Here is a 13,594-nt window from a genome sequence, read left to right on the forward strand (position 1 = left end):
TTCTGTGTTGCTTTGTATGTCCCTCCCCCACAGTGTAACCCCCGCTTTCACTATATTTGATGTCAGTATAACATGTGGAGGAGATGGGGACAAACAAGTCGTTTAAGGATTCAGGTGGACCTGTTGCAACAATGAGAAGTACAAAATGTCATGTCAAAACCAGCTTTACAATGTCGGTGGGGGGGGGGGGGTGGGGGGGGTATGATTGGGTGGGAGGGAGGGGGGGAGGCTGGGAAGGGAGGTGAAGGGTAAACAAAGGAGGAGGCTGCAATGCTTGGTAAGAAATGTATGCATTATCCTGCCCATGTAATTGTAACCCCTCTGTACAGTATGTTCTCAAATAAAATAAAATAAAATTTAAAAAAAAAATTTTATTGTAAAGATGATATACAGAATGGTTATAGTTACACAAGTCAGATAATGAGTACATTTCTTTCGAACAGTGTCACCCACTCCCTCACTGGCTCCCAGTTTTCTCCAACAACCCTCCTATCCCCCAAGTTGTACAATTTATTTCTAACATAGTGCCTAATGAGTATCACTGCTGAATTGGTTCACACTTTGTCCCACTGTTTCTGTAGTTACCCTTCCCCTCAGATAAATTTATATACAAGACAAAGGGTACAGGAATCAAAAATAGCAACAAAAGGGAATAAACCAAAGAAACAACAACAAAGAAAACTGCAAACAGTATAATAAAAAAACTCGTGTTTCCATTTCTTGGAGTTCATTTTGATAAGCATCATTTTATATGATCATATGCACATAGCTATTGAGGCTTTATGATCCTCTCCTAAGAATATCCTTTTTTTTGGGGGGGGGGGGAGTCCAGTCGTGGGGCCTGAACTCTGGGCCTGTCCCTCAGCTCTTCAGCTCAAGGCTAGCACTCTACCACTTGAGCCACAGCGTCACTTCTGGCTTTTTGTCTCTTTGCTTATGTGGTGCTGAGGAATCTAACCCAGGGCCTCAAGCATGCAAGGCAAGTGCTCTACCACTGAGCCACCTTCCCAGCCCCAGAATATCCATTTTTTTGTTCTCACTGTATGAATGTTTACATTGCTGTTTAATCATATTCAAGTGTAATTTTTTTTAACTATCTATTGGGTTAACTTGTATATTTATAGTCAGATTCTAATTATTACAAATGAGGGAAAGTGTGCAGCTCTAGTTTCTTTGGGTCAGGCTTATTTCGCTTCATATAATTTTTTCCAAGCCTTTCCATTTCCTTATAAATGAAGCAATGCCATTCTTTCTGATGGAAGCATACAATTCCATTGTGTACATATACTACATTTTCATGATCCATTTGTCCACTGAGGAGCATCTGGGTTGGCTCGCCAAGGAAAAAAATAGCAGAACCTCACAAGAAAGAACATTCTCCAAATGAGGACTATTACCTATACTGACTGGGCTTCAGCCTGGAACCTTCTTATGGAACCAGATTACAAAAACAAGTTCTGAAGTACCTCTCCTAAAAACAGAACGGAGATAATGATCAACAGACCACACTTTGACCTGGATGGTACTATTATATACATCTCTCACTCTGTGTCAATTTCACCTTAAAGCTCCCAGTGAGCTGAAGTGCTTACTTTGCACCTTTCCTCAGAATGCCTATGATCATAACAAATTTTTCTCTGACCATCTTGCCCCCTCCACCCCCCATCCCCCACCCCTGACTCCTTCCTTGTCTTATTTGATGAACTGGGACAAGTCTGTCTACTTACCTCTACAGTACCCTCCAATTAGGCCTCTGCCCTAGAACAATTCCCCTAGCTTCCAGATAAGGAAACAAAGACCCAGGAGTTATATCCAAAATTATCAAGCAAGTAAATTGTAACATTGGTATTTAAATCCTAGTCTAGTTCTCAGACTGTCTATATTTCCCTGGAGTACACAGAAATGGGAACAATAAAAGTAGTTGATAACAGGACCAGGTATAAAAGAGACAACTACTTAGGTCCACAGATCAGAAGTAGATCTGGACCTCGATCCTCCATGCTACCTTGATAGCTGATGATAGATACATGTTACCGTAGCTAGCTCTTATGGATTAAAAAGGAGACCTGTGAACTTCTTACCTAGGACTGACCTCTAATGAAAATCCTCCTGAACTCCACCTCTTAACTAGCTAGGATAACAGACATGAGCCATCATATCCAGCTTCTAATATTATCTTCTGTGCTTACAAATTCAAAGGACATTTATGCATGCACCTAAATTTTGACAACTAGCTCTACAAAGAACAAGAAATATTTCATGTATCACTGTTCTCTACAAACAGAAGGTGAAAGAAAGGTTTGGGAAAACAACAGAAATGTCTGGGACTCTTCAGGCTAAAAATGTAAAGTACGTGGGAAAGGACAAAAAGGAACATGGATTAAACTGTTGTGGGAATTTTTGTATAAAGTCAAAATACTGGCACAAGGAGAAACTTCTTGAAGCTGAAAAGCCATAAAAATCCTATGGATTCAAATACACTTTAGATAAATTCATGAGATTTAAATTTGTCAGATAGATCCCTTAAGTTTACCTAAACAGTAATAGAAAAAGTAGATATGATACAAAGTAAAAAGCCCAGTTCAATATTTTTTTTAATAAATCATACCTCTGAGGCTAGGTGCCAGTGCCTGTGGATCACACTTGTAATCCTAGCTATTCAGGGGGCTGAGATCTGAGGATCATAGTTCAAAACAAGCATAGGCAGGAAAGTCTATGAAACTCTTATCTCCAATTAATCATCAAAAAGCCAGAAACAGAGCTGAGGAAAAAGTGAAAAAGTTAAGGGACAGCACCCAGGCTTGAGTTCAGGCTCCTGTCCTGTCATAAACAAACCTCAAAAATGGACAAAATACTTGAAAAGAAAATTCACTAAAAGCAAGCCTAGGGATATAACTCAGGGCATTTTAACCTCTGTTTTTTAACAGTTAAGTGAAAGTGAATCCAAACTTTAGGCCCTAGGCCCAAACTGAGAGGTTCCAGATGTCAACTCTAGCACATAGCCTAACACACCAAGTAACAAGATGAATAACAGTGAAGGACAGAGAAAAAAGGTTTAATTGACATGACATTGGTATGCTGGAGAAAAAGGCAAAACTAGTACTATTGCTCAAATTTTAGCTTTGGGTTTAAAAAGAGGAAGAAAAGGGGAAAGTAAGAGGCATGCAGAATTACTAAACAGTCCTGCTGAAAGTATGGCCTGGTTGATCATTACTGAGGAATTCTAGAGAAGTTGTTATTGCTATTGGCATTTGAAGAAAGCAAGCTGGCCAAGATAAGCACTGTTGCTGGATGGGTGGTCCATCCTGCAGAAGCTCTGCTCTTCCTTTTCTTAGGGATATTTTCTTTCATCCCTCCTTGCAAACTTGTTATCCATCAATCTTGTCCTTCCTGGGTTCCAAGATGACTACAGGGTGAATCTCCTGAAGCAAAGACAGATTTAAAAAGAAAAAAAAATGTCTTGGGGCTGGGAAGGTGGCTTAGTGGTAGAGTGCCTGCCTAGCATGCATGACCCCCTGGCATTGATTCCTCAGTGCCACATAAACAGAAAACGCTGGTCATGCTGTGGCTCAAGTGGTAGAGTGCTAGCCTTATGCACAGAGAGGCTCAGGGACAGAGCCCAGGCCCTGAGTTCAAGGACTGGCAAAACAAACAAACAAACAAATCTCTCTTCTGGTTTTAGTTCATTTAGAGCCCAAAAGCATCTTTTAAAAAAGTATCTTTTAGGCTTGTAAGTAGCGGCGGCAGCAGCAAAGGGTTTAGCTTGACGTCACACAGCATTTTGCTGGTGCAGCCTACCAAGAGGCCAGAAGGCAGAACTTACGCCATGAATCTGTGAATGAATGCATGCGAGGTGTTTGTAAAATGTATGAAGAACATCTGAAGAGAATGAATCCCAACAGCCCCTCGATCACATATGATATCAGTCCGTTGTTTGATTTTATCAACCGTCTGGCAGATCTCAGCTGCCTTGTTTACCGAGCTGATACCCAGACATACCAGCCTCACAACAAGAACTGGATCAGTCTGAAGCTCTATGGACTCTGTCGGCAGGCCCAACAGGCTGGGAAATAATTGAGTTGGAAGCATTGGGGCACAGGGGATGGGCTTGGAACAAAGGTGTGTACAATACGCTAACGTGGGAGTTTGTATTACAGTGATGCTGTTTCCATTTTGTTACAGTCTAGCCACGAGTGAATGTATTATATGAAATGAGGATCTTTTCTGTGGAAGGCCCTCATTGTATCTTCTTTTTTCTTTTTTACTTAAACATTTCTGGGGGCTGGGAAGGTGGCTCAGTGATAGAGCACTTGCCTTGCATGCATGAGGCCCTGGGTTCAATTCCTCAGCACCACATAAGCTCTGTGGCTCAAGTGGTAGAGTGCTAGCCTTGAGCTGAAGAGCTGAGGGACAGTGCCCAGGCCCAGAGTTCAGGCCTATGACCCGACCCAAAAAAAAAAAAAAAAAATTCTGTGATGATTTAGGTAGAAGTTGTTCGTTGTCAGTTAAGTTTGGTCCCAGTCCTTCAAACTGTTCCTATCTACTTTATAACACTCACATACTAACTAACCCTTCAAGATGGGGTAGTGTGGAAATAATTTAGTTATGTACTCAGATAAAGTCTTATAGTGCAAAGGAAATAAGTGTTCTTTAGTTTAAAAAAAAAAGTACCTTTTACAAAAGGGACATTCTCACATAGTACAAGCAGGGCTGAAAATTCACATTATTTCTGAAAGAAGCCAGAGAATACATACTATTATCCTACATTACTGTAAGACCTAGTAGCCATCCTTATAATCTTCAGTATTGCAATCTGTGTTTTTCTTTTGTTGTTGTTCGTGGTGGTCATGGGGCTTGAACTCAGCTGGATGCTGTCCCTCAGCTCTTGAGCTCAAGGCGGGTACTGTACCACTTGAGCCACAGTGCCACTTCTGGTTTTCTGGTGGTTAATTAGAGATAAGAGTCTCACAGACTTTCCTTGATGGCTTTGAACCATGGTGCTCAGATCTCAGCCTCCTGAGTAGCTAGGAGCCACCAGCACCCAGCCAGCAGTTTACAATTTAAACATCCAAAAAAAAAAAATTAGACATCATGGGCTCTGGGGGGCTAGAGGTGGGGAGTAGCTCAAATGGTAGAGTACTTGCTTAGTAAGCATGATGTCCCGGGTTCAATTCCTAGTACTACAAAAAATAAAAGGAAAAAATACTTATGACAGAATATTAGACAAAAAAGATTAAATGATATGGACAAAATGCTCCCGGCTATGTTAAAATAAGAAACACAAGTTGGGCGCCGGTGGCTCATGTCTGTAATCCTAGTTACTCAGGAAGCAGAGATCTGAGGGTCACAGTTCAAAGCCAGCCCGAGCAATCAAACCCAAGAGACTTTTCTCCAACTAACCACCAAAAAGCCAGATAGGCTCTAGCTCAAGTGTAGAATTCTAGACTTGAATACAAAAGCTCAGGGACAACACCCAAGCCCTGAGTTCAAGCCCCAAGACCAGTGCATGCACACACACACACACACACACACACACACACACACACACACACACACACACACACACACACACACACACCCTCAAATTGATCAGAGGGAGTAGACCAGTGAAAGAGCACATGTTTGGCATATATAAAGCCTTCGGTTGGATTCCTAGCCACACACACACTAATGGCAGGCAGAAAGTAAATAATAGACTCCAAATCTTCTGTAGCAATTATTTCTTTGTTTTTTGTTTTTTGTTTTTTTTAATTTTTGGTCCAGTCTTGGGGCCTGAACTCTGGGCCTGGGCGCCCCAAATTAATCTAATCTTAAACCTCTAAACAGAAAGGAGAAAGTAGGGGCTGGGAAGGTGGCTCAGTGGTAGAGTGCTTGCCTTGCATGCATGAGGCCCTGGGTTCGATTCCTCAGCACCACATAAGCAAAAAGAAAAAAGCCGGAAGTGGTGCTCTGGCTCAAGTGGTAGAGCGCTAGCCTTGAGCTGAAGAGCTGAGGGACAGCGCCCAGGCCCAGAGTTCAGGCCCCATGACCGGACCCCAAAAAAAAAAGAAAAGAAAGGAGAAAGTAATCAACCTTAGTCAGCTGGATAGAGCCTAGAACATTCTTATTGTTGTGTTGGTTATTGTTTTACTTCTTTTGAATTTGGGGTAAATTTTTGGTTTGGGTTTTAGCTTTTGTTTTTGTTTTTCTCTTTTCCTTCTCCAAGTCCCTCCAGGCAAAACACAAGGGAGAAGTACTGGCAGAAACGTAGCTACACCAAGAACAGCAAGCCAGTTTGGGGAAAAGGAAGAACCAGGAACACATTGGTCTGTGTCCCTCTGCTCAGGGCAAGACAGGTACAGCAGGTAGCTTCTCGGATTGCCTGGCCAGCCCAACACAAAACAAGGCCTGAACACATGGCTCCACAGGAGAAAACCAGCTAATTGGGTAGAGAAGAAGCCTTCACCTTATTTCATCATGGATGAATAGCAGGAAGTAGCATAGAAGAATTTCCCCTCACCTCACTGGAGACGGGCGAAAATGCTGCTGAACTTCCCTACTGGGGGAGGGGATGGTACCAGGACTTGAACTTGGGCCTTGTGCTCGCTCAGTGAGCTTTCTTGCTTATAGTTGACACTCTACCAAGTATATCACTCCTGCACTCACAACTCAGAGCTTTTTTGTTTTGTTGTTGGTGTTGTTTCTTTGGTTTTCTTTTCCATTACTGGGGTTTGAACTCAGAACTTTGCACTTATTAAGCTGGCATTCAATATTGTTTGCTCAGGCCTCCCCAAATTTCCCTAGAAATTTCCCCCACACTGACTCAGAAGGTCTGAGTGCAGGGACTCAGGGGAGTATTTCAGTGACAGGAGAGCATGTCTACCGGAGAGGAGGACCATTGCAACGCCTTCCATCATTTTCATGTGTGTATAGGTCCTGGGACTTGAACTCAGGGCACTGGCACTGTCCCCAAGCTTTTTTTTTTTTTTTGGGGGGGGGGGGTGTCCGGTCATGGGGCCTGAACTCTGGGCCTGGGCGCTGTCCCTCAGCTCTTCAGCTCAAGGCTAGCGCTCTACCACTTGAGCCACAGCACCACTTCCGGCTTTTTTTTCTTTTTGCTTATGTGGTGCTAAGGAATCGAATCAAGGGCCTCATGCATGCAAGGCAAGTGCTCTACCACTGAGCTACCTTCCCAGCCTCCCCAAGCTTTTTTGCTCAAGACTAGCACTCTACCACTTGATCCACAACTCTACTTCTGGTATTTGGTAGTTAACTAGGGTAAGAGTCTCACACAACTTTCCTGCCTGGGCTGGCTTTGAATCTTGATCCTGACTCAGATCTCAGCCTCCTGATTAGCTAGGATTAAAGGTGTGAGTCACTGATGTCTGGTTTCCCCTTTCTTTCCATAGTAGCTTATTTCATCTCCCTATTCCCTTATTCTATTACTCTTCTTTTTTTGCTCTTTTGACAGTACTGAGGCTTGAACTCAAGAGCTTCACAGTCGCTCACCTATCTTGCTCACGGCTGCCACACCACCACTTGAGCCATGGCTGCAGCCCAGCTTTTTGCTAGTTAATTAGAGATGGAGTCTCCTGCATTTTTCTGCCAGGCCTCTGAATTATGATACTCTAGACCTCAGCCTTCTGAGTAGCTAGGATTACAGGCATGGTCCACCAATGCTCAGCAATAGCATTATCCTTCTGGTCCTTAATAGGACCATACAAAACCCCTAGCCCACTGCATATATAATGTGTTTGGTCATACAGATAATATTATCAGTGGTACTTTACTATTTATAAATATCTAGTTGAGTTCTGAATTGGTGAATCTGTTGGAGCTGAGATATACGTACATGAGTAGTGAGAAACAACTGATCAACCGAGCTCAAACCATCCTTTGAGAAAATAGACAATAAAAGCAATAGGAAAGTTTCAGGCAACTAAAATCCTAAATCACAAAGGGTCTCACATGAATCAATTCCAACACAGAAAGTGGAGGAATAAGAGAAAATAAGAAATTACATCTTCAGAAGTATCAGAATGACAGTGATATATAGGAAACCCCATACACTGAGCACAAGGAATAAGAAGAATGTTCAATAAAAATGAAAAAAAGGAAAAACAAAGGAGGAGACAACAATGCTTGATAAGAAATGTACACATTACCTTGCTCATGTAATTGTAACCCCTCTGTACAGTATTTTCACAATAAAAAACTTATTTTTAAAAAATGAAAGAAAGGTTATTTATATGCAATTACATGAATGCAAAGAGAACACAAGCAAACAACTAAAAAATGAGAATACAGATAAAAAGCTAGGGCTGGGAAGATGGTTCAGTGGTAGAGCACTTGTCTTGCAATGCATGAGGCCCTGGGTTCGATTCCTCAGCACCACATAAGCAAAAAGAAAAAAGCCAGAAGTGGCTCTGTGGCTCAAGTGGTAGGGTGCTAGCCTTGAGCTGAAGAGCTGAGGGACAGCACCCAAGCCCAGAGTTCAGGCCCCACGACCCGACCCAAAAAAAAAAAAAAAAAAAAAAAAACAGATAAAAAGCTAAATGAACACCAAGTAAATACAAGTGAACAGCTAAATGAGCTCAAAAAGAATGTAAAGAGGGCTGGGAAGGTGGCTTAGTGGTAGAGCACTTGCCTAGTATGCATGAATCCCTGGGTTCAATTCCTCAGCACCACATACACAGAAAAAGCTAGAAGTGGTGCTGTGGCTCACGTGGTAGAGTGCTAGCCTTGAGTGAAATGAATTTCACAGGGACAGTGCCCAGGCCCAGAGTTCAAGCCCCAGGACTGGCAAAAAAAAAAAAAAAAAAAAAGAATATAAAGAGCTAAAAGAGCTCAAAGAAGTCATAGACAAACAAATTGATCAAGAAAAGAAGTCAATGCAAAGAATGAAAAGGGATCTTAATAAAGAGACACGTTGCAACCTCCGGCGACCAGGGACAAGACAATAATGATGCCAGACTATGGAATTGAGGTTTGGGGCACTAGGGGCCCCAAGTCTTCCACCAGCTTCAAGTGTCCTGGGTCCATTTTTATTGAGAAGGGCATAGGTATATACACAGAAAGTGAAGTCACAGTGTCCTTGAAGTCACAAGCATCAATAAGGTGATAAAAATCTTAATCCTGGAAGTCACAAGCACCAACCATGTGGTATAATTTTACTCAAGTGATAAATAACCCTTTTTTTTTTTGGTCCGTCATGGGACTTAAACTCTGGGCTTGGGCCCTATCCCTGCGCTCTTCAGCTCAAGGCAAGTGCTCTACCGCTTGAACCACAGCACCACTTCCAGTTTTCTGGTGGTTAATTGGAGATAACAGTCTCAAGGACTTTTCTGCCCGAGCTGGCTTTAAACCATGATCCTCAGATCTCAGCCTCCTCGGTAGCTAGGTTTACAGGCATGAGCCACCGGCACCTGGCTAAATAACCTTTTTTATTTTAAGAAATAGGTGTAAGCAGCAAATGACTTACGGTTAGCATAAACTTTTGTCTATCCCCATATTCCCAGAAAGTCTGGTGTGGAAATAGCTTATACCTGGGATAGAAACCTGAATTCCTTTTAAGCCAGGACTGATTGACCTTTTCGGGAAACACTCAGCATTCTGAGAGTTCATGTTGGGAGGAGGCATCCCATCCTCCCAATCCTTTCAGGTCCTACAGCTCGGCTTTTGGAGGCTCTCACAGAGACATCCTGGGAAAACAAGCATACTGAAGTCCTAGCAATAAACAATAAAGTGGAAAGCCTCTTTATCAGAGTAGATGATAAGGAAGATAAGACAGTAGAAAAAGAAAATATATTGGGGGAAAGGAAAGACAGGTGCTGGTGACTCACGCTTGTAATCCTAGCTACTCAAGAGGCTGAGATCTGAGGATCGTGGTTCAAAGCCATCCCGGGTAGGAAAGTCCATGAGACTCTGATCTCCAATTAACCACCAGAAAACCAGAAGTTGCGTTGTGGCTCAAGTGGTAGAGTGCTTGCCTTGAGCTGAAGAGCTCAGGGACAGCACCCAGACCCAGAGTTCAAGCCCCATGACTGACCAAAAAAAAAAAAATAAAAGAAGAAGAAGAGAAGAAAAAAAGACCAAAGAAATTGAAACAGAATTCACAAGAACTTCAGGACTCTCTTGAAAGACCAATTTTCACAGTAAGGGCATAGTTGAAGGTAAGGTGATGATAGCGAAAGTCATAGGAAACACTCAACAGAGCAACACCAGAAAAATTTAATCTTGAAAAAGAAAAGCTAATCCATATATGGGAGGCTTTTAGAACATCCAACAAGACTAGAAAAGAACTTCTCCACAATGTATTATGGTTAAAACAATGAGCACAGAGAGAAAGGAAAGTTGTAAGAGAGAAAAAGCATGTCACACACAGGGAAGCCTATCAGAATACCAACATCTTTCTCAACAGAATCCTTTCAAGAGAGGAGGGCATACATTCAAGCACTGAACTTTAGCAACTGTCAATCCACAATAATCTACCCAGTGAAGCTGCCATTCATTAGAGGACAATAATACCACTTGTAATACTCCAGAATATACAAAAACTAAGACAATTTATCCCTACTGAATTAACACATCAATGATAGTAATTTTATATGATAACTACCACTTATTCTTGTATTCTAAGACCTGGGACAGATCCCTGTGCATCTCACTTACTTTGTCCTCCCAACAACCCCATCTAGCAGATACTAATAATACTCTCATTTACAATGTGTGTAGCAATTCATGGAGATTAAACAGTCTACGATAGGCTTATGATGGAAGCTGACTCAAAGTCTATACTACAAGAACAATTAATAATTTATGAGTCTCACTTATATAAAATGTTATTCTTCCTACTCAAACAAAAGCCCACATCCTAATGATTCTTACTAAGTTTTCCACTCTCTTGTTCAATGCCAGGCACACACTTAGCATTTTAAAAGAATGATATATGCTAAAAATGATCTCCTGACCTACATGTCTCAGTAAGTTTTTTCAATTTCCAATTGTATAAAGTAATAATATAATTTCCACATATTCATATAATGTGCTTTAATCTTATTCAAGCCCTCTTACCATCCTTAGTCCCTTCTCTACTGCATTCTCCACTTAGGATTATAATTTTGTTTTGTTTAAATTTGTAATCTATATCTGCATGCAAAAGAAAACGTGGTTTTTGAAATAATTTTATATCTTAAGAGATAATAATGGAATAAATTAGGAATTCATAGCAAAAGAAACAATACCAAAAAGAAATTGAACAATATATCTTTGAATGACTAGTGGGGTCAATACATATATTTTATATACACATATATTATATATATTAAGATATATATAATATATGTATATATTATACATATACTGGCTATATATAGCCAGTCCTGGGGCTTGAACTCTGGGTCTAGGCACAGTCCTGAGCTTCTTTTGCTCAAGGCTAGCCTAGCACTGTACCACTTGAGCCACCGTGCCATTTCTGGCTTTTTCTGTTTATGTGGTACTAAGGAATCGAACCCAGGGCTTCATGCATGCTAGACAAACACTTTACCACTAAGCCACATTCCCAACCCCTAGAAAGATATTTTTTAACTCCTAAAATCAAGTGAAAATAAAAGCACACTTACAAGAACCTTTGGGGTACAGTAAAGGTAAGTCAAAGAGGAAAGTTTATAGCTACCATGTTTACATTATTAAAGAAACAAAAACAAAACAAAAAACATTGGCCAGGCACCAGTGTCTCATGCCAGTACTCCTAGCGACTCTAGAGGCTGAGATCTAAGATCGAGGTTTAAAGGCAACCTGGCTAGAAAATTCCTGAGAGACTCCTATCTTCTATTAACCACTCAAAACCCAGAAGTGGAGCTGTGGTTCAAAGTGGTAGAGTGCTAGCTTTGAGCACAAGAGCTCAAGACACTGCCCAAGCCCTGAGTTCAAGCCTCACAACCAACACAACCAAAAAAAAAAAAAAAAATACAGTTAAAGTGAGAGAAAACAGCTGGGCACTGGTAGCTCACACCTGATATCCTAGCTACACAGGAGGCTGAGATCTGAGGATTGTGGTTCAAGACCAACTCAGGAAGGAAAATCTAAGAGACTCATCTCCAATTCACCACCTAAAACACAGAAGTAGAACTATGTCTCAAAGTAGTAGAGTGCTAGCCTTGAGCAAAAAACTCAGGGCTACTTAAGAGACTGAGATTTGAAGACTGCAGTTCAAAGCCAGCTCAAAGTCCATGAGACTTTTTAAAAATGTTTTTTATTGTAAAAATAATGTACAGAGGGGTTACAGTTACATGAGTAAGGTAATGAGTACATTTCCTATGGAGCATTAACTGCTCCTTTGTTATTCCTTACCATCCCTTCCCTCCCCATTTCCCCCAACTCCTCCCTCCTCACCCCCAAGTTGTAAAGTTAGTTTTTCAACATAGTGTCTTGGTATCCTTATTTCAGAATTTTGTTATTTCCCTTCCCCTCCCCAAATTAGAAAAATGTACATGAGATTCTTATCTCCCATTAACCAGAAAACCAGAAGTGGCACTGTGGCTCAATCGGTTGAGCGCTGCCTTGAGCTAAAGAGCCCTTTAAGGGACAGTGCCCAGACCCAGAGTTCAAGCCCCATGACTGACAAAAACAAACAAACAAACTCAGAGACAGTGCCTAGGCCCTAAGTTCAAGCCCTAGAACTAACAAATTAATTAATTAGCTAATTAGTTAATTAACAAACAAAAAGAGAAATGGCTGTAATCTTGGCTATTTGTAAAGCAGAGACTGGGAAAAAAAGTTTATAAGAAGCCTTCCCCATCTCAACAAATAAGCTGTGTATTATGGCATATGTTGGTGATTCCAGCCACAGAAGACATGGGTAGAAGGATCACAGTTGAAAGTGAGCCCAGGCCAGCTTATCTGAAGAAGAAAAGAAAAAAAAACTAAAAACAGGGCTATAGCATGACTCAAGTGGGTGAGCACTTGCATAGCAAGAGCGAGGCCTTGAGTTCAAACCTCTTACTACACAAAAAGAAAAAAAATCTCAAAAAAAACTAGCCTAATGACAATTCTCAAAGTCTTAGAAAATCAAGATTAAACAAAATCCAAAGAAATAACAATTAGGGTAGAAATTAAATGAAATAGTAATAAGAAGAATAACAAAAATCAGTGAAACAGAACTGGTTCTTTGGAAAAAATAATAAACAAGATTGATAAACTCGGGGCTGGGAAGATGTCTCAGTGGTAGAGCGCTTGGTCTTGCATGCAAGAGGCCCCTGGGTTTGATTCCTCAGCACCACATAAGCAAAAAGCCGGAAGTGGCGCTGTGGCTCATATGGTAGAGCGCTAGCCTTGAGCTGAAGAGCTGAGGGACAGTGCCCAAGGCCCAGAGTTCAGGCCCCACGACCGAACCAAAAAAAAAAAAAAAAAAAAGATTGATAAATTCTTTGCCAAACTAAACAAAAGAAAAAGAAAAAGAAGCTAGGTGCCAGTGGCTCACTTCTGTAATCCTAGCTACTCAGGAGGCTAAGATCTGAGAATCGCAGTTCAAAGCCAGCTGGGTCAGGAAAGTCTGTGAGACTCTTACCTTCAATAAACCACTAGAAAACTGGAAGTGGCTCTGTAGCTCAAGTGG

The 13,594-nt window shown here is 41.3% G+C and overlaps 1 pseudogene; it reads left to right on the top strand.

Annotated features, from left to right (window-relative positions):
• The first annotated feature begins 1,902 nt into the window (after positions 1-1,902).
• LOC122097811 lies at positions 1,903-4,239 on the top strand (annotated as a pseudogene).
• Positions 4,240-13,594: the final 9,355 nt, after the last annotated feature.

This window comes from Dipodomys spectabilis, unplaced genomic scaffold (assembly GCF_019054845.1).
Source record: "Dipodomys spectabilis isolate Male_0828 unplaced genomic scaffold, ASM1905484v1 ptg000436l, whole genome shotgun sequence".
In the NCBI taxonomy this organism is placed as follows: Eukaryota; Metazoa; Chordata; class Mammalia; order Rodentia; family Heteromyidae; genus Dipodomys; species Dipodomys spectabilis.